The sequence below is a fragment of the Panthera onca genome, chromosome B4 (assembly GCF_046562875.1).
Source record: "Panthera onca isolate mPanOnc1 chromosome B4, mPanOnc1 haplotype 2, whole genome shotgun sequence".
NCBI lineage: Eukaryota > Metazoa > Chordata > Mammalia > Carnivora > Felidae > Panthera > Panthera onca.
The window spans coordinates 57,473,163-57,495,378 of NC_138345.1; the positions used below are offsets into that span (position 1 = coordinate 57,473,163).

Consider the following 22,216-nt stretch of genomic DNA (forward strand, 5'->3'; position numbering starts at 1 on the left):
ACCTTCTTGTGAACACCATTTTGTTTTTGTGTTCAGAAATTATCTACATAAAAACACAATCTAGAAGCTTACTTAAATCCTTAAAGTATAAATAAAAATAAAATATAAATATAAAAAATAATCTTTTCTCTCATTAAAATTTTTTTTATTTATTATTGTTGAGAGAGAGAGAGACAGAGAATGAGTGAGGGAGGTGCAGAGAGAGAGGGAGACACAGAATCTGAAGTGGGCTTCAGGCTCCGAGCTGTCAGTACAGAGCCCGATGTGGGGCTTGAATTCAAGAGCTGTGAGATCATGACCTAAGCCGAAGTCAAGCACTCAACAGACTGAGCCACCAGGAGCGCAATTTTCTTTCATTTTAAATTTCAGGTAACATTTACACATCTTGAGTCTTCTGACACTTCTCTTCTCCTACATTCTGTTTCAAATTTTGCCAACAACGGGTTTTTAAAAAGGACTTCCATTTAGTAACCACCTCACTCCATCCTATATCCTTCCCCAATACGTAGGAGTTAATTATAGGCACTCTGACCATTCAACACTTGAAATCAAAACATCTAAAAGTCACCCTTGATTGTTCTTTTTCAACCCCCCCCCCATCCAAACTCCCATCAGCTAGAGCTCTTCAAAATATATGAAATATATACCATTTGATTACTTCTCACCAACTCCACTACTGTCAGTAGTACCAGCCAGAATTACCTCTCACTGGACTACAATAGTCTCCCCACTGATATCTGTTTCCACTTTTGCCCCTCTCTAGTCTACTCTCCACACAGTAGTGAGTAAGCTCTTAAAACTGTGTATCTGACCAAGTCACTCGCTCACTTACAACCAGCCTCCATCTCACTCAGAATTGAGTCCAAGTGACCTGACCCTCTTTCCTTCCCAATGTCATTCCCTTGATGCTCCTTCCCACCCCCACCACCTGCTTCAGCTACACAGGCTTTCTTGCTGTTCGTGAAACTTAACAAGCTCAGTGTCTCTTCTGGCTCTTTACCTTTGCCACTTCCTCTCCCTAAAGTCTCCCCATAGAAATTTCCATGGCTTGTCATAACTCAGGACTCAGGTGTCATCTCCTCAGAGAACTTTGCCTGGCCTCTTTATCTAAAATGGCGCTTCCAACTCTACTCCTTACTCTACTTCATCTCCTTCTTCATTCATTTGGTTTATCACTATCTTGAAGTATTGTGTATTTATGTTCTTATTTCTGTCTTCACCCCTAGAATCTAAGCACCTTCAGTGCAGGGGCTTTTTCTGCCTTGTTCATCCAATATATTTCTGGCCATCTATAATAACAACCTACACATAGTGAGCACTCAAAAAAATGTTTTAATAAATTGAATGAAAACCCCCAGGGAACAAACCTAATACTATAAATTCTGATCTTGGTGGAAACAGGGAGAAATACAGAAGAGTGAGGACTGCTTTGGCAAGTCTTCCAGTCACACTGTGCTTTAGGACCCCCACATGAGAACACAGTCTTCATTCATGAACTACATCAATCAACAGACCAACAGGTCCAGTCTGAATCTGCTGATACCAGAGAACTGCAGCATATGAGAGCCTTCAATCTCAAGTGTGGGGCAGGAGTATTTTTTTCCCTGTCTCAACCACCACTCTCCCAATTATAATAAATGAATAAAGTAGACTGAAGTTAAGGAAAAATAAAGCAAAATTAGAAGCTGGCAAAAAGCAAACCCACTGCCTGGGGCAGCCTGGGGCTGATGGATGATGACAGCTAGCAGACAAATCCTGTTCCCCATTCTAAATTCTGTCTACTACACAAATTAGCAAGCTCATCAATATCTGCACGGCATTTACCTTCTGCAGCAACAGCTGCTGCAAAATCACGAAGCTGACTTTTTGGGTTGTGGTCCTGCCGATGGGATGCAATTACAGGCCAATCGGGGTCCAAGATAACAGAATGACAACCCAGTATTACAGGAAAGGGTTTTGCAAGGGCTTGGAGGATGACCAAGGGTCACCTGTATTGAATCTATCACTTGCCCCCAACTCCTCAATAACTAGATGTCTGAATGAGGAGATGTAAGTTAGTAATTAACCTGTGCTACCATTTAAACCATGTAAAACTTAAAAACATTACGTCATTGAGCAGAAACTTGTAAGATATATAATCTCATATCTGGATTCTGCTTTAAACCTGGTTCTTTTTTTTTTTTTTAATTATGGTTCTTTTGGGGGTGCCTGGGTGACTCTGTTGGTTAAGCATCTGACTTCTGCTCAGGTCATGATCTCAGAGACTGGAGCCTGCTTCAGATTTTGTGTCTCCCTCTCTCTGTCCCCCCCCCCCCCCACCCCCTGTTCATACGCTGTCTCTGTCTCTCTCAAAAATAAAAGTTGAAAATTTTTTTTTAAAATTATGGTTCTTTTCATGAAAACTTGTACTCAGTGTAGAAACTATATTTAAAATCGCAAAACTCTTGGGGCGCCTGTGTGGCTCAGTCGGTTGAGCCTCTGACTTCAGCCCAGGTCACGATCTCTTGGTTCATGAGTTCCAGCCGCACGACGGGTTCTGTGCTAACAGCACAGAGACCTGAAGCCTGCTTTGGATTCTGTGTCTCCCTCTCTCTCTACCCCTCCCCACTCATGCTCTCGCTCTTTCTCTCTCTCTGTGAGATAAATAAACATTAAAAAAATTAATAAAAAAAATCTCAAAACTCTTCCATCCTTTAAAAAATTATGACACAATACAATCTTATATTTTAGCATGAGAGAAGAAATTTTGCCCCTCATCTTCAGAGAAGGGAGAAGAGATAAGACCAAATACAAGAAATACAATATATCTTTCCCTAAAAGTTTAAAATGAAAATAGCAAAGAGGAAAGAGACTTTATGATTGATTTTACAAGGAATGGTTTATATGCACCTTTATGATGATAAGAATGGCAAAATATTCTTAAAACATCCTGCACTGGGAAAACAAAACTATGAGTGGCTTAGTTAATGATACACAGTAACAGTTTTGCCGAACTGAGACCCTGACCAGTACTGATTAGGAGAAAGGTGATTAAAAGAAAATAGAAGAGAGACTAGAGGGCCTGGGTCTATTTCAGGCATTTTCTCATTAAATCCCTGAGATTTTTCAAAGCAGGTATCACTTATAACAAGAGAAACTTGTCTCTCTCTCTGTCTGTCTCTGGCTAGTCATGCCCCTTCAGACTAAGAGGCCACACAGCAGTAGAGACATCCCAAGAGAAGGCAAGCTATCCTCACCTGAGAAAGAAAAAGAAAAGGTCATCAAGAACCTTATTGCAGCTGAGAGAAGCCAAGACACACGATCCACTTACTCCTTGCCTTCAGCAAACTCTACTGATTTCAATAATCAGTGTGCAGGCTGCCTCCCAAGCTTAATGTGTGCAGGGACCCCGCTCCCTCCGGCATTGCTATTCCCAGCTGATATTTGTTGACAGTTGAAGATCTGGCTACTACTGGACATAGATGTCAAGATCCTTTTCGTTTGAAGAGATCTCACAGGGCAGGGGTGGTCACTCCTGCCTCTCCTCTGCTCTCAAGCATCTGGTACCTTTCTTAGTAAGGCATTTACCAACTCGTACAATTGATATGTATACAAGTGCTAGGATCCCCATCAGGTTGTGAGAAAACGTATATTTCCTTTGGAGTCACCTCTAGAATACCACCTAAAAGAGTTACTCAATGCTCAATAAGTAGTGAGCTAAAGGGTATCCTTCAAGTCACATTGCCGTTAGTTAAAAATGAAGATGAAAACATAGGAGAAGGGCAACAATAAAACAGTATTTTTATTTTTTCACAATGGCAGTATTCTTGTTGGCTCTGTACAGAAATCTAAACTTCTTTTTTTTTTTTTTAAAGTATGATACATGTTTTCTCTAGATGGTGAGCCTCAGGAGACCAAAGACAATTTGTTCTCCCTAATATAATGCTTAATAATCTTGTAGATTCTCAATAAATGCCTGTTGATTAATGAGCATTCTACTAAAGCCAGCTAGATATTGATGATTCTCCCATTTTTCTTCCCGTCACTCATTATACCTTTCCTAAAAAGGAAACTTGTTTTAAATGATCAGTCCCTTTCTTCTTCAGTGAAGAAGACCTTTATGGAAAATATACCACCACAGGGGTGGGGTCTGTCGGGGCATTCACTCAGGCATAGAGCCTGGAGGATGAGAACAGATAACACAGAACTGTATTTAAAAGAAAAAAAAAAAAAAAAAAATCCTGCCATTGCCTCCGGTCTTTGGAGCCCAGAAGCCAGGAATCAGTGCCCGGGGTCAGCCTCCACAAGGCTCAATTAAAGAAGATTTTAAGAGAAGAGCCATTTTAGAAATGAGAGTATTACTGTTGACTTGAAGGAAGTAGCAATAACAGAGAAAAGAGAAAAAAAAAAAGGCTCTTTCTCTTTCCATATTGCTCTCTGATTCACTGTGTGACTTCAGACGTATCTGTAAGTTCTCTGTGCCCTACTTTCCTTACCTATGAAGCTAGGGGAAAAACCATGAAGTTCCATTAACTGTCAATAATTTGAATAGGATTAAGTTATATATTTTTACATTTTGTAATGTATTTTGACATTTTGTGACCCTTCTAAAATTCCCAGAAGATGGCTGCATGGTAAAAGTGATTAATACTATAGCATCCTTTTTGTGGAAATAAACCATCAATAATGCATTTTCAGGATTGCTATCTTCCTCATTATCTATTCTAGGGTGCTAGAAATAAGTAACTTGTGTTATTTTGTGGACTCTGACAGGCTGGTGCCTTGTCACACTCTTGCTTCTAATCTTCCAGAACTCTCGAGCTGAAAACCACTTTCAAACAGGGATTTCCTGGGTACTGCTAACACTGACATCAAAGCCTTCAGTTCAAGGGTCACATCTTCTCTCCCACTCCCCTGACGTCTCTGTCTGGCCTGAACTCACTGAACGAAATGCCCTCTTTATCTCGAAGAAGTGCAGGCTGCTATGAGAAGGAGTCTGGGGAGGGAGGTTATTGGTTGCAATTGTTTGAAAGATTCTAATAATTGCAGCTAGGGATCCATCCTCTCGTGTCACATAAGTTGGAAAATGGGTCAGACATAATGCATTTGGTTAAGTGTCTAAACTGAAAAGGTGCTATTTTATTTTAAATGGCATAGTCTTTACAAAGGCTAAGGTTACTGGTGCAATGCTCTCTCATTTTAAAACGTATCAGGGACATGCCCTCTGAGGGTCATGCTTTCATTTGCTGATGTTAATTCTCAGCTGCCTGCTTCTCGTCCTTCATTGTACCCTGTGTCTTAGCTGGGCACGCTCCTGATTCCCTGCTATATCCAGACGGTCCATGTAAATAGTGTTTATGTTAAGGAAGTCATGTTCAGTGTGACTGGAGCACACAGAAACTGATGTTGTTGTCACTTTAGATTAAGCTCTTATTTTAGTAAAGGAGGCAATTGGAGCAGGCAGCTGAGTGGCCGAATGAAATATTCAGCTCATTTCATTTAGAGCTGCCCGGTTTCCATTGTTCATGCTGGCAAGGCTGGTTAACTCTGTTGGTGCCGGCACGGCAACAGCCCACACTTGCTCATGCACCCACACTCAGGCTTCCTCCAGCTAACATATTTTAGTCAGCCATCAACACACATAGAAGTAACCAGGTGAGGGGCGCCTGGGTGGCTCAGTCGGTTAAGCGTCCGACTTCGACTCAGGTCATGATCTCACAGTTTGTCGATTCAAGCCCTGCGTCGGGCTCTGTGCCGACAGCTTGGAGCCTGGAGCCTGCTTTGGAGTCTGTGTCCCCCTCTCTCTGTCTGTCCCTGTCCCACTCATGATCTGCCTCTCTAACACGTAACCAGGTGAACTATGCAGGCACAGTCACCCCTGGGTGCATCTTTGTGACCTCTTATCCATTTATACGCCCCAAGTGGCTGGTTTAAAAAGGAGTGTCTATATAAGCATAGATTATGCCTGAATCTCCAGGTACAACTGGAAGATAAGATGCTTAAAACAGTGTTTTTGTGTTAAAGTGAAAAATGTGTTTACCAAAGGAAGATGATGGGCTTAATTCCTTGAAACATTGTAAGTACTGCCTGTAACAAGGAGTTGTTTAAAACACAAGTAGATACTATCATTCTAAAAATGCACTGGTTACATAAATTTTTGCTGGGAACTTATTATTTGGAAAAACTTTTGCAGACAGCACCTTAGTAGCACTTTGCTACTTTCCTGGGAGTGTCATTGACTGTGCCCCCGCCACTTTTGGGAATTTGAGGAACCTGTTCTGAGACTCTCCTACCAGTCTGTTATAACCCAACTTGGTCAGAGTCTTCTGACTACTGAAGCTTTTTCTCTCTCTCTCCCTTTTTCTTTCTCTGTTTCTCTCCCTCCTTCTTTCTCCTTCCTTTAAAAAAGAAAAAAAAAAAAAAAAAGTTGAGCCAGAAAAGGTGACTGAAGGAAATGATTAAATATTGTTTCCATATATCAAAATTCTTGGTTAAATGAAGAACTTTTAATAGTTTTCACCCATAAGAAAATGTCTGGTAGAATGAATCATTTCATCAGCTCAAGATCTTGAGAAAGTAGAAATTCTTCTTAGCTACAGCTTACTAATATTACTTAATGTCTATATAAGGTGCCAGTCATCACTGAACAATAATAACAAATTGTTACTATGGAGATGCATTCAACTCTAAATACAAAAATAAGTGACAAGTATATACTAGGCTCTATGCCTTCATGGTATCTAAATATTTAATAAGTATTACGTAGATCCAGGTTTTGTGGGGCCACAAAGCTTATGCAATTTTAGAAAGAGAATACAAATTAAAATGATTAGTTTAATATGAAAGTAAACATCCACGGGCGGCTGGGTGGCTCAGTTGGTTAAGCATCCGACTTCAGCTCAGGTCATGATCTCATGGTTCATGAGTTCGAGCCCCGTGACAGGCTCTGTGCTGACAGCTCGGAGCCTGGAGCCTGCTTCGGAATCTGTGACTCCCCCTCTCTCTCTGTCACCTCCCCAGCTCAGGCTCTGTCTCTCAAAAAATAAATAAATGTTAAAAAAAAATTTTTAGGGGCGCCTGGGTGGCTCAGTCGGTTAAGCGGCTGACTTCGGCTCAGGTCATGATCTCACGGTCCGTGAGTTCGATCCCCGCGTCAGGCTCTGTGCTGACGGCTCAGAGCCTGGAGCCTGTTTCAGATTCTGTGTCTCCCTCTCTCTGACCCCTCCCCCGTTCATGCTCTGTCTCTCTCTGTCTCAAAAATAAATAAACGTTAAAAAATTTTTTTAAGTTAAAAAAAAAGTTTTTTTTAAAAGAAAGTAAACATCCACAATGCAAAAATCCCAACAAACTACTATTTTAAAATGCTGAGAAATATGAAAAAAAAAATCACAAAATCTAGAATAAAACAGAATATTCATATCAATTAGGTCCCTGACTACAGTTCTCTGATGCTTTTTCCCCCTACAGTTGTTGGCTGCTATTCCACCTCTTTGTAAATATCATTTTCCATACAGAAAATATAAAGGTAATCCATTCTTGTATCTACTATGTTGAATCAAAATTTGTTTTCAACTATACATAAGTGGAATTCAGAAAACATGCAATTGCACACACACAGTGGTTCTTGCTGCCTGTATCACTGCTATAAGTTTGTGCCCTAAAAATACAGATATTCGAGAAATTCTATTTGTGTAATATCCATCAAAAATTGAAAAAAAATATACAATGTGTTAAGAACAGTATAAACTGCATCAGTCATTAAATTCCTAACAGGAAGAACTTCTATTGTGACTGGGCATTGATACAAACCATATCCTCTGTTTATAATATGATACATCTAATAACAAGAAGGGTTTTTCCACAGAGTAGCTTCTGGCTCTGTATGTTCCAAACCTAGTCTCACCCTTCCATCTGCACGCATAGGACAATGTGGCCTCTGGCTCCTGGGCTCCATTGTGGCCTCTGTGTGTCAAATATTCTAGTCAAAGTTCCAAGGTGGAACATCATCAAATAGCTTCATGATACATGGAAGTGTTTGCAAACAACACAACTGTATTACACTTAATTTAAAATAACTGTATCCCCGCTTTGATTCCTCCTTCAGTAGACCCTCCTCCAGACCAAAACAAAGCCATGGCCTCTCCAATTTCACCACAAAACAGAAGAGGAATGGAGGGAGGTTAAAGTTGGAAGCACTGGTCACAAATGATTGCGGTTAAAATAGCTTGCTTTGCAAATCTTACAAAATGTAGGTTCGTGTGTACACACTGCCTCCAACTTCTCCTCAAACCTACAGCAGAACTCCAGAATGAAGGGCTCTGGAGCTTTGTTTTGTCTCTGATGAAATAATTTATTCCTTTCCTGGATGAAAAAAAAATGTTTTTTTTAAATAACATCAGGTATTTGTCAATAAATGTGAGTATAAATATCTATTAAAATAATTTTATTTTAAGACACAGTAAATCCAACTGGTATTTAACAATAATTGGAGAATTCAGTGAAAAATTTTTAAAAATGGTATCTACAGAAAATTTTGTTCTTGGAATTATAAAGCTATTAGGTACCAATTTTCTGAAAAAAAAAAATCACAAAGACCTTCTGCATCTAAAGCAGAAACAAAATGTGGAATTAATTTTTTTTTTAAGATGGCCACATATTTCAGCAGCTAAAAACAAGATAATAGTTGAGAAGAGCATGCTCAGTTAGCCACCGGTGGGAAGACTGTGGAAAGATGAATTTGGAACCTTGCTTTCCTAAGAGCCTATGAAAATAAATAAGAGAAGGAAATAATTCCAAAATTTAATTTTGATGGTTTTTCTCCTGTGCTCTCAGAAACATACAAATTGCAGTCTTATAACACATTATCAGTAAAAAATACAGACCCCTTTACTCATTGTGTAAATAGGTATAGCATAGTTCTCCATTAAACAAAATATTAAATCAAAATATTTGATTTTATGAACTATTAATGTAAGAAAAAATTTCTGTATTTTGAAGAAATCAAGTTTCATTCATTTGAAGTATCTTTAAAGATCATTAGAAAGATACCCATTCTTTGTGCCCATATTGACTAAAAAAGATAAAATAAACTTTCAATCCAATTGTCAGCTCCTAAGAAATCTACTCTATAATTCAGCATACTCGTGAAAATAGCTGAACTTCCCTAAGTTTGAAAAGAATTCCCAAACCATTCATTGAGAGTTTAAAGGAAAAATTGGTCTTAGACTTGGGAATCAAATTCCAGTTGAAACTCTGGAGATAAATGGCCCATCTCTGAAGTGGGTTAAATGACCTGCTTATTTTCATATCTTTCCATTTCATTTCTTTTCTTCCTTCCTCCTTCTTTTCTTTCTTAAAACCAGAGGAACTGGGTAGCCTTGCCACAAAAACCATTAGCAAATGAAATGTAAATTATAAAAAGTATTTCAAGATATCAAGTTTGTGAAAGAGGGTCGGAAAAGAATGAAACATTTTGGAAAGTTGCTGAGGACCAGCAAAGCTAAAACCAAAGCAGAAACCCCCAAAAGTTAGCAAAAACAGACATTAATGAACAAGACCAATTATAGCCAAATCAAAGTCAACAAGGAGCATTCAAACTCATTCCAGTACCTATACCACCAGATCAAATTTGGACCTGTCAAATCTAGTTTCCTGTTTCACTTCTCTGGTAACCTAAATAGACCAAATGCTTCATTGTCATAGTGTTGCTACCCCATATATATCCCCATTTCTATTGGTAATGCAGAATAAAACCATCCACACCCTATACACATATAACAAACACACACGCATGCACACATTTTGAGGAATGTTTTCCAAGGTGTAGATCTGCCAAAAAGTTCAAATAAAGTATGTAACAGAACTGAAACTTATTACCAAACTTTTTAACAAAGCCTAATGGAAAAATGACCTATAAATGTCACTGCCTAAAACAGAGGTCGGCACAGTATGGTCTATAGTCCAAATCTAGCTCACCACCTGTGAAATGAGATGATTTAATGAATGAACATTTATAATCAATTAAATGACTGAGAACATTAACTTTGAGCTACAATTATGAAATGTCTCCCCCTCAAAATAATTCAATATTTTCTCATTATTAGACTTCTATTATAAAAAAAATCCTTAATTATTATTATATATTTAACTATGTCAATAAATTTTGTGGAATTTTTTTTCCTCTCTTAAAGTACTTACATAATATCCTCAAATTTGCCCTCTCATCGACAATACCTAAAATATTTACTATCTAGTACTTAAAAGAAAAAATTTGCCAATACCCGGTTTAAAACAATCTGATCTATAAAACTGTTCTACCCCCACTTATTTCTAACTTTTATAATATATGTATGTGTGTATATATGTATGCATTTAGAGTGTATAATGTAACGACTCACATAAAAGATTTATAACTACCTCCTAATGCTTCCTAAATCACTACCAGGAAAAGGCTACAATAACTACCCCCTGAAAATAGATTCCTATGCAGAGCTAACAATAATGGATGGCATTTATCTCACCTCAGAATAAAATTGAAAGTAGGTACTAATTTTACCAAATAATTTAGTTTGAAAAAATTAAAATTATAATACCCAGTGCTAGTGGGGGCGTAAACAAGAAAACCCATTTCCACATTAACTGAAGCAGTGTTAAATGGCACAATCTATCTGAAAAGCAATTTGGTAATAGATAACAAAATCCATTGAAAATACTTTGACACAGGTAAATACCCTTTTTGTAAATCCAAAAATATGAAACATACACATAAAGATTTTCAATACCCAGTTACTTATGATTGTAACCTGCCCCTACCATCCACCAAGTATTAGAAGAAAACTTGGCACTATCTTTCCTTCATACCAACAGTCGATAGTTCCTCCCCCTTAGTCTTCCACATCCTTTGCTTCTTCATCTCTGCCTTGGTTTAAGAACCTGCCACTCATTTCTCATCTTGGGGCTGGATCTACCAAGTGAGGCCTAAGCTTACATAATTTGAAAATGACAGAAAAGACGGTAAAAATTGTGAATACAAAAACTGCATCACCGATGCCATCCAACAGTAAGAGAATTTTAAGAGAAGCATAACACAGGGTAGTAATATAGAAAGAAAATACGACTAAATGAAGTTAAAAACACACTTGTTACAAATTTCACAAAAACATATGACCATGAGAACATATTTTAGAGTTCCTACCCATGCTAGAGTCCCATGCAAGCCAAGAGTTTTTAATTTAAGCTTTATTTCAGCTTCTTGCTATATCTGGCTCCTTACCAAACCCTCAGTTCCTAAGGTTAGTAATTTCTAAGCCATCTATCCAATCTCATTGCTGAAGATTAATTTTTCTAAAATGAAATTCTAAACACATTCCTTCACTACCTGAAAAACTTTCTTGCCAACAGTGTACCTGGCACAAATCCCTCCATGAGATCACCTCCACCTACTTCTCCAACCTCATTCTCTGTTGTTCCAGACATGCTGCATTATTTACAGTTCCTCGTAATGTTATTTCAATCCTCCCATACCTTAGCAGATGCTCTTTCCTCTAACAAAAATATATTTTCTTCTCTTTTCCAGCTAACAGATTTCTACTCCTGGTTTTCTATCCCAGCTTACCTGTTAAAGGTTTCCCGGACCTGACGACAGAGTTGATAGCAAGCTTGTTGGCTAACTCTCCTCTAGTACTGCACTTACCACCCGTGATCAGGGCTCATTCACTGTGTGTTTCCCCTGATACATTAAAAGCTCATTCAGGGCTGAGACCTTGTCCTAGCCATCGTTCCCCAGGTGCCTGCATTAAGTACTCAGTAATCCTCAATTGAACAAATGAATGAAAAAAGAGGAGAAGCAAGTATGCCAAAAGGTTATTTTTGTCGCTTCTGCTTATTGATATTTTAGCAGTTTTTTTACCCTTGTTTTAAAATACTTTTGTTATGTGGCTCTATTTGTTTTATACTAGGAAATCTAATTTATAATAAAATACTTCTTTGAGACTTACTCTAAGTTTCATTATATCTGCTATCTAATTCTCTTAAAACTCTGCACACCTGTGCCAGGCTTATTTCTATGGCCAACAGTCTACTTTACTTGAAATCATATTTAGATCCCTGTACACAATTAGCTAAATAAATATCATTAGTGCAGCTTCATTAAAGTGTATTTTCTTAAATATTTCTCAGTGCACATATTTCTCAGTAAGTGAGCATCTATTAGAGTTTTGGCAAGAAAAATCTTATAATGGACTTATTTCTGTAGGTATATATTTCAAGCGCTGACTGGAAGGAATAATAATTTTTTGCCATCTGGAATAAAACAGTGACGAATACTACAAGACTCAAATTATGTTCAGATGCATGAAGCCACATTTCCGAATCACCATTATAATTCCTATCTCCCACCTAGGATGCACTAAAGAATTGTTTTTAAAAGGAAAATATCCAAAATAATCTGATAATTCCCCTAAATATAATCCTCATTGAAGCTGAATATATTTTATCCTTTTTTAGTAAAGCTATCATTATCATTATCCAGTAACTGCCTGCAGAGACTTTATAGCAAACATTTTACCCTTTTTCTTGTGTATGATTTAAATATGTTGTTTTATTACATATTGTTTAAATATGCTCTACGTGAAGCAGCCCACATACACACAGCATATTTAGATATGAATACAGGTTAAAAGCACCAAACTGCAAACCACAGGCCATAGGAATAATATCCCCAAATAAGAGCTGATACCCTTTTAGTAGCTTCAGAGCCATTTGAATCCCATATCACCTAAACACTTAGTTCAGGTATAAGTTCATTTTCCAGCTTATGGTGCAATGGCTTCATATTGGACCTCTCCGCAAACATGTTCCTGTTTCTTCTTTGTTTAAGGCATGTTATTCTGAGTTCATGTGATGATACACCTTATAGATAAATATAAGCTTTTATTCCTGGATAGATCCATGCCTCAACCAGGCTGGTTTGGTTGTTTAAAGAAAAGACTGTATTCTCATTACACAAGCCTGCATGCAAGATCCATCCGAGATCAACTGTAGTACAGCAGGAAGAACACCAGCTTTAGAGTTACACAGCTATGGAATCCCTGAAAAAGCATTTCAAGGTCTGTGTGACACTGACGTCATTGGGCCTCTTTGAACCCTGGTGCTATGGGTTCAGTTGTGCCCCACACACACCCTCCTCAAATTTATACGTTGAAGTCCTAACTCCCAGTGCATCAGAAGGTGACATTTGAAAATAAGGTCATTGCTATAATTAGCTAAGTTAAGATGGAGTCATAAGTGTGGGCCCTAACCCAATATGGCTGGTGTCCTTATTAAAAAGAAAAAAAAAAAAAGAAGCAAATTTGGACAGAGAAAGACACTTCTAGAGGAAAGATGATGCGAAGAGACAGGGAGAAGATGCCATCTATAAGCCAAGGAGAGGGAATAGATCCTTCCCTCACAGCCCTCATAAAGAACCAACGCTGCCAACACCTTGATTTTGGACTTTGAGCCTCCAGAATTGCGACACAATAACAACAACAGAAAATCATGGTTTAAGCCACCCCTCTGTGGCACTTTGTTATGGCAGCTCCAGCCGACTAATATACCTGGTTTCCTCAAATGTCAAATCCTTAATGTAAAGGATGTAGTGCCATTATAAAGATTAAAAACCACATTAGAGGTATTCAAAAGAGGGTAGGATATATGTTTTTATCATTTGAGATATAATATTTGAAGTATTTTATTTCATATCCTTGAATCTTGTTTCTCTCCCCATTCAGGCAGTCAAGTTGCCATACTCTGCACTCATAGAATTGGAAAATTATTGTCAGAGCAGGGGAGCATGGGGTAGGAGAGAGTGTCCATTATTGGTTTTTGAGTTTCAAAAGCCTAAGACTCCCTGGGAAATTGGAATGATTCCCATGCATAGAAAAGAGACCTAGAAGAGATTCTCCTATGTATTAATAAAGCTTAGAGCAGATTTAGATCCCTTTAGGTAAAAAAAAATAACAATAAGGTGATCAAGATATACATAGACATTAGTGGATCCAGGTCAATTTAGGGGTGGGTAATTGCACCTTTACCCTCCTCCTACCACCTCAACTCATCCTACTGAGGTCAGAATGACAGGCCTTTGGTTCAGGAGATTCAACTGAGTTACCTCCATTAAATAGATATAAAATTCCAAAGTAAAAGGCCAGATCAAAAATCAAGATTTTAAAAGAAAATCATGAGACTGGTTGGATGGCTCTAAAGCCAACAAGATAATGTAAAGGATCAAAAGAACAGAGATTAGGAGAAGCTTTATGAAGAGCTTCTTGGATGGAGCTGCTACTCTATGGTAAGTCCCACCTCCCCCTAAGTAAGAGGGATGGAAGGTGCTTCTTTTTGTCTCTCAATCATTTAGAGAGGCTTCAAAGGAACAAGTTAGACAGCCTGAATGCATACCCTGGAGTTTGGGAAACCCAATGGACTGCTGACTGATTCTCCCCTTGAAAATCCAGAGGACAAGAGAGTCAGGCTAGGAGAAGCTCTGGAATCTGAGAAGCACCTGCACCCCTCCTATCCACAGAGGTTCATAAGATCCATGTTTTCATCAAGGAGGTGTGGGCCACATATGAGAGAACCAGCCTGCAGCCCAAGATGACCATCTGGAAGTATCACTGATATACCAAATGAGAGTTCATGTAGAACAGACTGTCTGAAAACCAGAGGCTCCCCTGGAAATAGCTAGAAGAGAAGCCCTGCCCAAGTCAAGGGAGTTGAAGCCAGATGGGTCCAGCAGGGGAGCCACCAAAGTGCCCCGAAAGTGGCCAAGTGGGTGTCAGTTTTAAACATCACCAGGACCAGAAAGCATGGAGCCAGCTTAACATAGCACCATTTCAAGTACAAAACATTCCTAAGCTATTTATTTTCTCTTCTTTCCCATACTCCAACCAGGGGTTTAGCAGTAGCTAGCCAGTGGGAGAGGAAGTGACAGATAAAAAGAGAGAAAGAAAAAAAAAAATAAAAAAACACAATTCTCCCCATACAACTTTTGGCCCAACCCATAAATGGCTCCAGATAAGAGAGAGGAGATGATTGATATTAAACTAACTTTCAAGCTATGGTTATGGCCTGAGATTAAACCTTCTAATTTCAAAATGAAGACTATGTTTGGAATCTAAAGTGCCAAAAAGAATTTCTTCTTCTTTTTTTAATCTAAGATTAGTCCTATTAGGGATGGAGCCTGCCTGAGACTGATTTTTTTTTTTTTTTTCTTAAAGGCAAGGGAATACCCACCACCCTTTCCCAATTCACTTTAAAGAAACAAGTAAAAGAAGTAAATTATTTTTGATTGATTTCCTAAGTTGTGCTTGTTCAAGATACTGTTGCAGAGAGAAATCCAAAAGATGTTGGTGGGAGACAACGGTTTTGGGGGAAGGATCTTCTTTCTTGGATACAGTCTGGACCTTAGAAATGGCCAAGTGATATGTCCCGGCAGGTGGACCCAACTGGCCTTGCAAAGGACTTCATGCAATAGTATGAAATAAGAACAATACTGCAAGTATCCTGTGCTGAATTCAGAGTGGCATGCCAGGAGCAAAGAGTTTCATCCCACCCAGAAAGGGTCTTATGGTTCAGTAGGATATGCCCAGGAGGTACCTGAAAGAAGCTTAGAGAAAGAGAGCAGAAGATCCTCAAAGGAAGATCAAGGTATGCCTCAGCAGTTGGCTACAAGCACTGATGAGGGATAGGAGGAAATCTGTGGCTAATGAAGAGATGGCAGCCCAGGAACAGGTATGACACCCCTCAAAAGATACCCCTTGGTATCTCATAACCTTACCTAGAACTCAGATGCAACCTCAGATTGCTTCCACATGGTTAAATGGAAGATCAAAACATATGTAGGGGGTACCTGGGTGGCTCAGTGGGCTAAGCATCTGATTCTTTATTTATGCTCAGGACATGATCTCATGGTTCGTGAGTTCAAGCCCCGAGTCAGGCTCTGGGCTCTCTGCTGTCAGTGTGGAGTCTGCTTGGGATTCTCTCGTTCCCTCTTTCCCTGCCCCTCCCCCATTCATGTTTTCTCTGTCTCTGTCTCTCACTCTGTCTCTCTCTCTCAAAATAAATAAACTTCAAAAAGTACAATTTAGAATTAGCCACAGAAGAATAAAGAAATCTACATGTCTTGGGGCACCTGGGTGGCTAGTTGGTTAAGTGTCCGACTTCAGCTCAAGTCATGATCTCGTGGTTTATGAGTTTCAGCCCCGCATTGGGCTCTGTGCTGACAGCTCAAAGCCTGGAGCCTTCTTTGGTTCCTGTGTCTCCCTCTCTCTCTGTCCCTCCCCCACTTGTGCTCTGCCTTTGTCTCTCAAAAAATGAAAAAAACATTTAAAAAAAATTTTTTTAAAACCTTACACATCCTACATGCTTATTGGGTAAAGAGAGACATACCTGCCACATAAGGGTAAGCTTGTCCAAGACTTCTAAGGATCCTCTGGAAGTGTGTCTTTACACCACAGACTGGTTAAAAAGCCTAGAAAAGAATTAGAGTTAAGTCATTTAGAGGAAGATTCATTGTGTAAGGAGGCCAACTCTCACATCTTAGCTGTTGGGGAAATACCAGTAGATTGTGATAAGCTGAGCAAGACAGAATACAAAACATTTACTACTATAGAACCCATAAATTCAACCTAGACATCAGCTGAAGGAAAAAAAAAAAAGTTAAGAAACTAGAAATCAGCTTTTTCAGTTTGTTTTTTAAATCAAATGCTCCAAATTCCGTAACACAGAAAAGTGAAGGAATACAAAGGAATTTAAGGTTCCCATCCTACAAATGTGAAATTTTTTAAAGTACCAAATATGTTTTTACTGAGAAGAAGAAATCCAAATAAGGGAATAGATTGTGACAGGAGTGCTACTTTAGAGAGAGTATTACACATAGACCAGGATAAAGTAAGTAAATCAGAAGGAGGCGTTTTCCCAGAAGATGGAATAGCAAGTACAAAGGCCCTGTGGTGACAGCATGCTAAGCATGTCCAGGGATAGAAAAAGGCCACTGCAGCTGCAGCATGATTAGGTAAGAGAGAGAGAAGCAGAACATGAGTGAGTTTGGAAAGGACAAAGGAAAGGCTTTGGATTTTGATCTAGGAGCGGTAGAGAGCTATCCTTTTCTTAATTTTTTTTTTTTTTTTTTTTTTTTTTAGTTTTGAGAGAGAAAGAGCGCTCCAGAGTAGGGGAGAGGGGCAGAGGGAGGGAGAGAAAGAATCCTAAGTAGGCTCCACACTCAGGGAAAAGTCCAACCGTGGGGCTCAATCCCACAACCCTGGGATCATGACCTGAGCAGAAATCAAGAGTCAGGTACTCAACTGACCAAACCACGCAGGCGTCTTAAGCTGTCTGAGTAAAACAATTTAGTTTGAGATCATTAATGCTGTAAGAAACAGAGATTCCTATACTCTTTGCTTCATTTCCCTCAGTGGTAATATCTTGCAAAACTATAGTACAATATCAGATCCAAGATACTAACATTGATAGAGTCAAGACAGACATTTCCATCATCTTAAAAATCCCTGGGGCACCTAGGTGGCTCAGTTGGTTGAGTGTCTGACTCTTGATTTCAGGTAAGGTCATGTTGTAGGATCAAACCCCACATCAGGCTCTGTGCTGAGCAAGGAGCCTGCTTAGCATTCGCATATTCTCTCTCTCTCTCTCTCTCTCTCTCTCTCATTCTTTCATTCTCTCTCTCTCCCTCCCTCCATCTTTCCCTCCCTCATACACTCTCTCAAAAAAAGACAAAAAATCCCTCCAATTTCCTTTTTATAGCCATAACCATTTTCCCTCCCATCCCACCTCCTCTATTATAAAAATGAAATCATACAGTCAACAGAATTCTCTGGAGATTTATCCAAGTTGGAGCATCAATAGTTCTCTCAATTTTATTGCTGAGTAGTGCTCTATCAAACGGATCATTTAACCATTCACTCATTGAAGGACACTGCGTTGTTTCCAGTTTGAAGTTATTATGAGTAAAGCTGCTACAAGCATATGCATACATGTTTTTGTGTGAACAAAAGTTTTCCTTTCTCTGGGATAAATGCCCAGGAGAGCAATTGCTGGGTTGTACTGGAGTTGTCTGTTTAGTTTTCTTTAAAAATCTGCCAAACTATTTTGCAGAATGCTTGTACCATTTTACATCCCCATCAGCAGTGCATGAATGAGCCAGTTTCTGTGCATCCTTGCCACCATTTCATGTTGTCATTATTTTTTATTTTAGCCATTCTGCTTTTTTCTAATGATCAGTGATGCCGAACATCTTTCATGGGCTTATTTGCTATCTGTTATATATACTTTCCTATGAAATGTTTCTTCATGTCTTTTGTTTATTTTCTATTTGGATTTTTTTTTTACTGTAGATTGAAAGATTATATTCCTAATATTAGTCCTTTGTCAGATACATAGTTTGCAAATATTTTCTCCCAGTCTGTAGCTTGTCTTTTCATCCTCATAGAAGGTCTTTCACAGAGCAAAAGTTCTTAAACAAAATCCAATTTATCATTTCTCCTTTTATGGATTGTGCTTCTGGCAGAAAGTTCAAAAAAACATCACCTAACTCTAGATCCTAAAGACTCTTTTTTTCTTTTAAAAATTTTATAATTTCAAATTTTACGTTTCAGTTCACGATACATATTGAGTTAATTTTTGTATAAGCTGTCAGACTTAGGTCAAGGTTCATTTTTTGGCCTGTGAATGTCCAATTGGTCTAATATCATTTGTTGAAAAGGCTGTACTGAATTGGTTTTGTACCTTTGTCAAAAATCAACTAAGTATGTTTGTGTTGGTCAATTTCTGGATTCACTGTTCTGTTCCACTGATATATGTATCTATTCTCACTACCAAGAACATACAGCCTTGATTACTATAGCTATATAATAAATCTAGATATTTGGTGAGTTAATCCTTGTCACTTTATTTTTCTAATTCAAATTCATTATACTCTGATTCCTTTGCCTTTTCATATAATTTTTAAGATAATTTTGTCTACATGTACAAAAAATCTTTCTAAAAATTTGATGGGGATTATGTTAAACTCTATGTCAGTTTAGGGGAACTGTCATCTTTGTAATGGTGAGTCTTCCAATCCATGAACATGGTATATCTATTTTTAGATATCCCTAGATTTCAGCAGATAAGTCTTATACATGTTTTGTTAGATTTACACCTAAGTAATTTTTTTGAGTAATCGTAAATGATATTGTATTTTTAATTTTGGTGTCCAGGTTCATTGCTATTATAAAAGAAAATAATTGATTTTTGTATGTTTATATTATATCCCACTACTTTGGTGAATTCACTTATTAGATTGACAAGTGTGTTTTTTAAGTTCCTTGGGATTTTCTACATAAACAGAAATATCACCTGAAAATAGGAAAAGTTTTATTTCTTTCTTTCTGATATCTATGCTTTTAATTTTTTTAATTTTTTTTTAATTTTTTTTTTCAACTGGCTAGAAATTCTAGTACTATATTCAGAGTGGTGAGTAAGACATTCTTGACCTAGCTCATGATCTAAGGGGAAAGAATTCAGTCTTTCATCATGAAAGGCAAAGTTAGTTGTAGATTGTTTTGCATCTTTTTATAAATGATCTATATCAAACTGAAGAAGTTCCCTGTTCCTATTTATCTGAGAGTTTTTATCATTAATGGGTGATAAATTTTGTCAAATGCTTTTTTTCTGTATGAATTGATAGAATCATATGACATTTCTTCTTTAGCTTGTTATATGGTGAATCACACTAATAGTTTTTCAAGTACTAACCAGCCTCGCATCCCTGGAATAAAACCCCAGTGATCATGAAATATATGCCATTTTATATATTGCTGAATTCTATTTGCTAATGTTTTGTTAAGGATTTTTGTGTCTGTGTCCTTAAGGGATATTTGTGCGTGTGTTTGTTTTTACTGTACTTCTTGGGTATCTAGATAATACTACCATAAAATAAATGTTTTCTGGAAGACACTGTAAAATTGGTGTTACTTCTCTACTCTAAGTGTCTGTTAGAACTTTCTAGTGAACACATCTGGGACCAAATATGCCTTTTTGAAAGTTTTAAAATTGTCTGTGCAATGTCTTTATTAATTATGGGGATACTCGAATTATCTATTTAATATTAAGTGAGTTGTGGTAGTTTGTGTTTTCTAAGGAATTGGTCCATTTCATCTAAGTTGTCAAATATATATGTATAGAGTTGTTTGTGCTATCCTCATATTATCATTTTGATGTATGCAGGGTCTGCAGTCATACACTTTTTCATTCCTGATATTGGTAATTTGTGTATTTTCTCTTTATTTTTTGTCAGTCTTGCAGGGATTTATCAATATCATCAAAATTTCCAAATAATATTTTTTCACTGATTATTCTGCTTTCAATTTTCTTGGCATTTGTTCTTATTATTTCTCTTCTGCTTTCTTTGGGTGTATACAGCTCTTCCTTTTCTAGATTCTTGAAATGGAAGGTTAGATTAGAAAAAAGGAAAAATCTCAAATGAGTAATGTATGAATTTAGGGCTGTAAAGATCCCTCTCAGCACTTCTTTATCTCTGACCCACAAATTTTGATGTTGGATTTTTATTTTCATTCAGTTCAATGTATTATTTATGTCCTCTGAGACTGCCTTTGTGACTCATGGATTATTATTTATAATTCAGAATGTTGCTGAATTTCCAAGTGTTCAGAGACTTTTGTGTTATCTTTCTGTTATTCACTCCTCCCTGCCCCCCCTTTTTTTTTTTTTTTTTTTAGTTTAGAGAAAGAGAAAGCAGGAGTTGGGGAGAGAGGCAAAGGGAGGGGGAGAGGGAGAAAGAATCTTAATGGGGCTCCATGCTCAGTGCAAAGCCCGACATGGTACTTGATCCCATGATGCTGGGACCATGACCCAAGCCTAAATCAAGATTCGGTCACTCAACCAACTGTGCCACCCAGGCGCTCCTCTGTTATTCGCTTCTAATATGATTCCATGGTGGTCAAAGAATACATTCCATGTGACTTTAATTCTTCTTAAATTTGTTGAGATTTGTTTCTGATCCAGGATATGGTCATTATTGGTATTTATTCCATAGTCACATGAAAAGAATATGTATTTTGCTGCTGATTGGTGCAGTTTTGTGAATAGCAATTAGAGTCTGATGTTGAGATTTCTATATCCTTGTTGATTTTGTCTAGTTTTCTATCAATTGATGAGGTAGTGGTGTTGAAATATTCAACTATATGTGAGTTTATTTCTCTTTTCAAATCTGTCAACTTTTACTTCATGTATTTTACAGTTCAATAATTTAGTGCATGCATATTTAGGATTGCCATGTCTTTTTGATGGACCAATTCTTTTATAATTATGTAATAGCCTTCTCTTCTACTGGTAAATTTTTCTTTTCTCTGAAGTCTACTGTATCAGATATTAATATAACAACTCCTGCCTTTTTAATTAATATTTTCATTATACATCTTTATCTGTCCTTTTACTTTCAACATGCCTATATCATTATATTTGAAGAGAATTTCTTATAAACAGCATATAGTTAGGTCTGATTTTTAATACACCCTGAGAATCTTTTAATTGCTATATTTAGACCATTTATATTTAATATAATTATCGATATGCTAGGGCTGAAGTCTGAAATTTCATTTTTTGTTTTCTGCTTTTCTCTATTTTTCATTTCTCTTTTCTTTTTTTCTGCTCTCAATATTTTTTATAATTCAATTTTGATTTATATGCAGTATTTTTGAGAGTCTCTTTGTATAGCTTTCTTAGTTATTGCTTTAGGTATGACAATATATACATAATTTATCATAGTCTGATAGTGTCATCATTTTACCACTTTGAATGAAGTATGTCATGAATCATGCCCTACTAAAATTTTCTACAAATATGTGAGATTGACAAATCAAAAATATAAACATCAGAGTAATTGTAGCTAGATGAGATACTGTTTTGTTTTCTCCCCAAGCTCTCCTGTTTCCCTCCACCTAAATTGCACATATATTCATACCTCCACTAAAAAGATAACTGAGAAATGAATTGAGATTAGCTGGGGTGAGGAGTGGAGAACCTGACTCTAATTTGAAACATCAAGATTTCTGGCATTGATGTATATAATCTTTTGGATGGACAACTTTTAAAGATAATCTCTAAGAGAATGTGTTTTCTAATGCATTAAAATGAATAGAAACTTGAAAAATTTTGAAGTCTGGACAAAATTTTGTCTCATTGT

General features: G+C 37.5%; 1 protein-coding gene across 5 annotated transcripts in view; it reads right to left on the reverse strand.

Moving 5' to 3' along the window:
* The window catches only part of SOX5 (SRY-box transcription factor 5), a 1,011,771-nt gene that overhangs the window by 848,720 nt on the left and 140,835 nt on the right, over positions 1–22,216 (reverse strand). For all 5 annotated transcript variants that reach the window (XM_060659511.3, XM_060659513.3, XM_060659529.3 and 2 more), the window contains exon 2: positions 16,405–16,486. The gene's annotated coding sequence lies outside the window, so the exon portion shown is untranslated. The remainder of the gene's footprint in view (positions 1–16,404; positions 16,487–22,216) is intronic.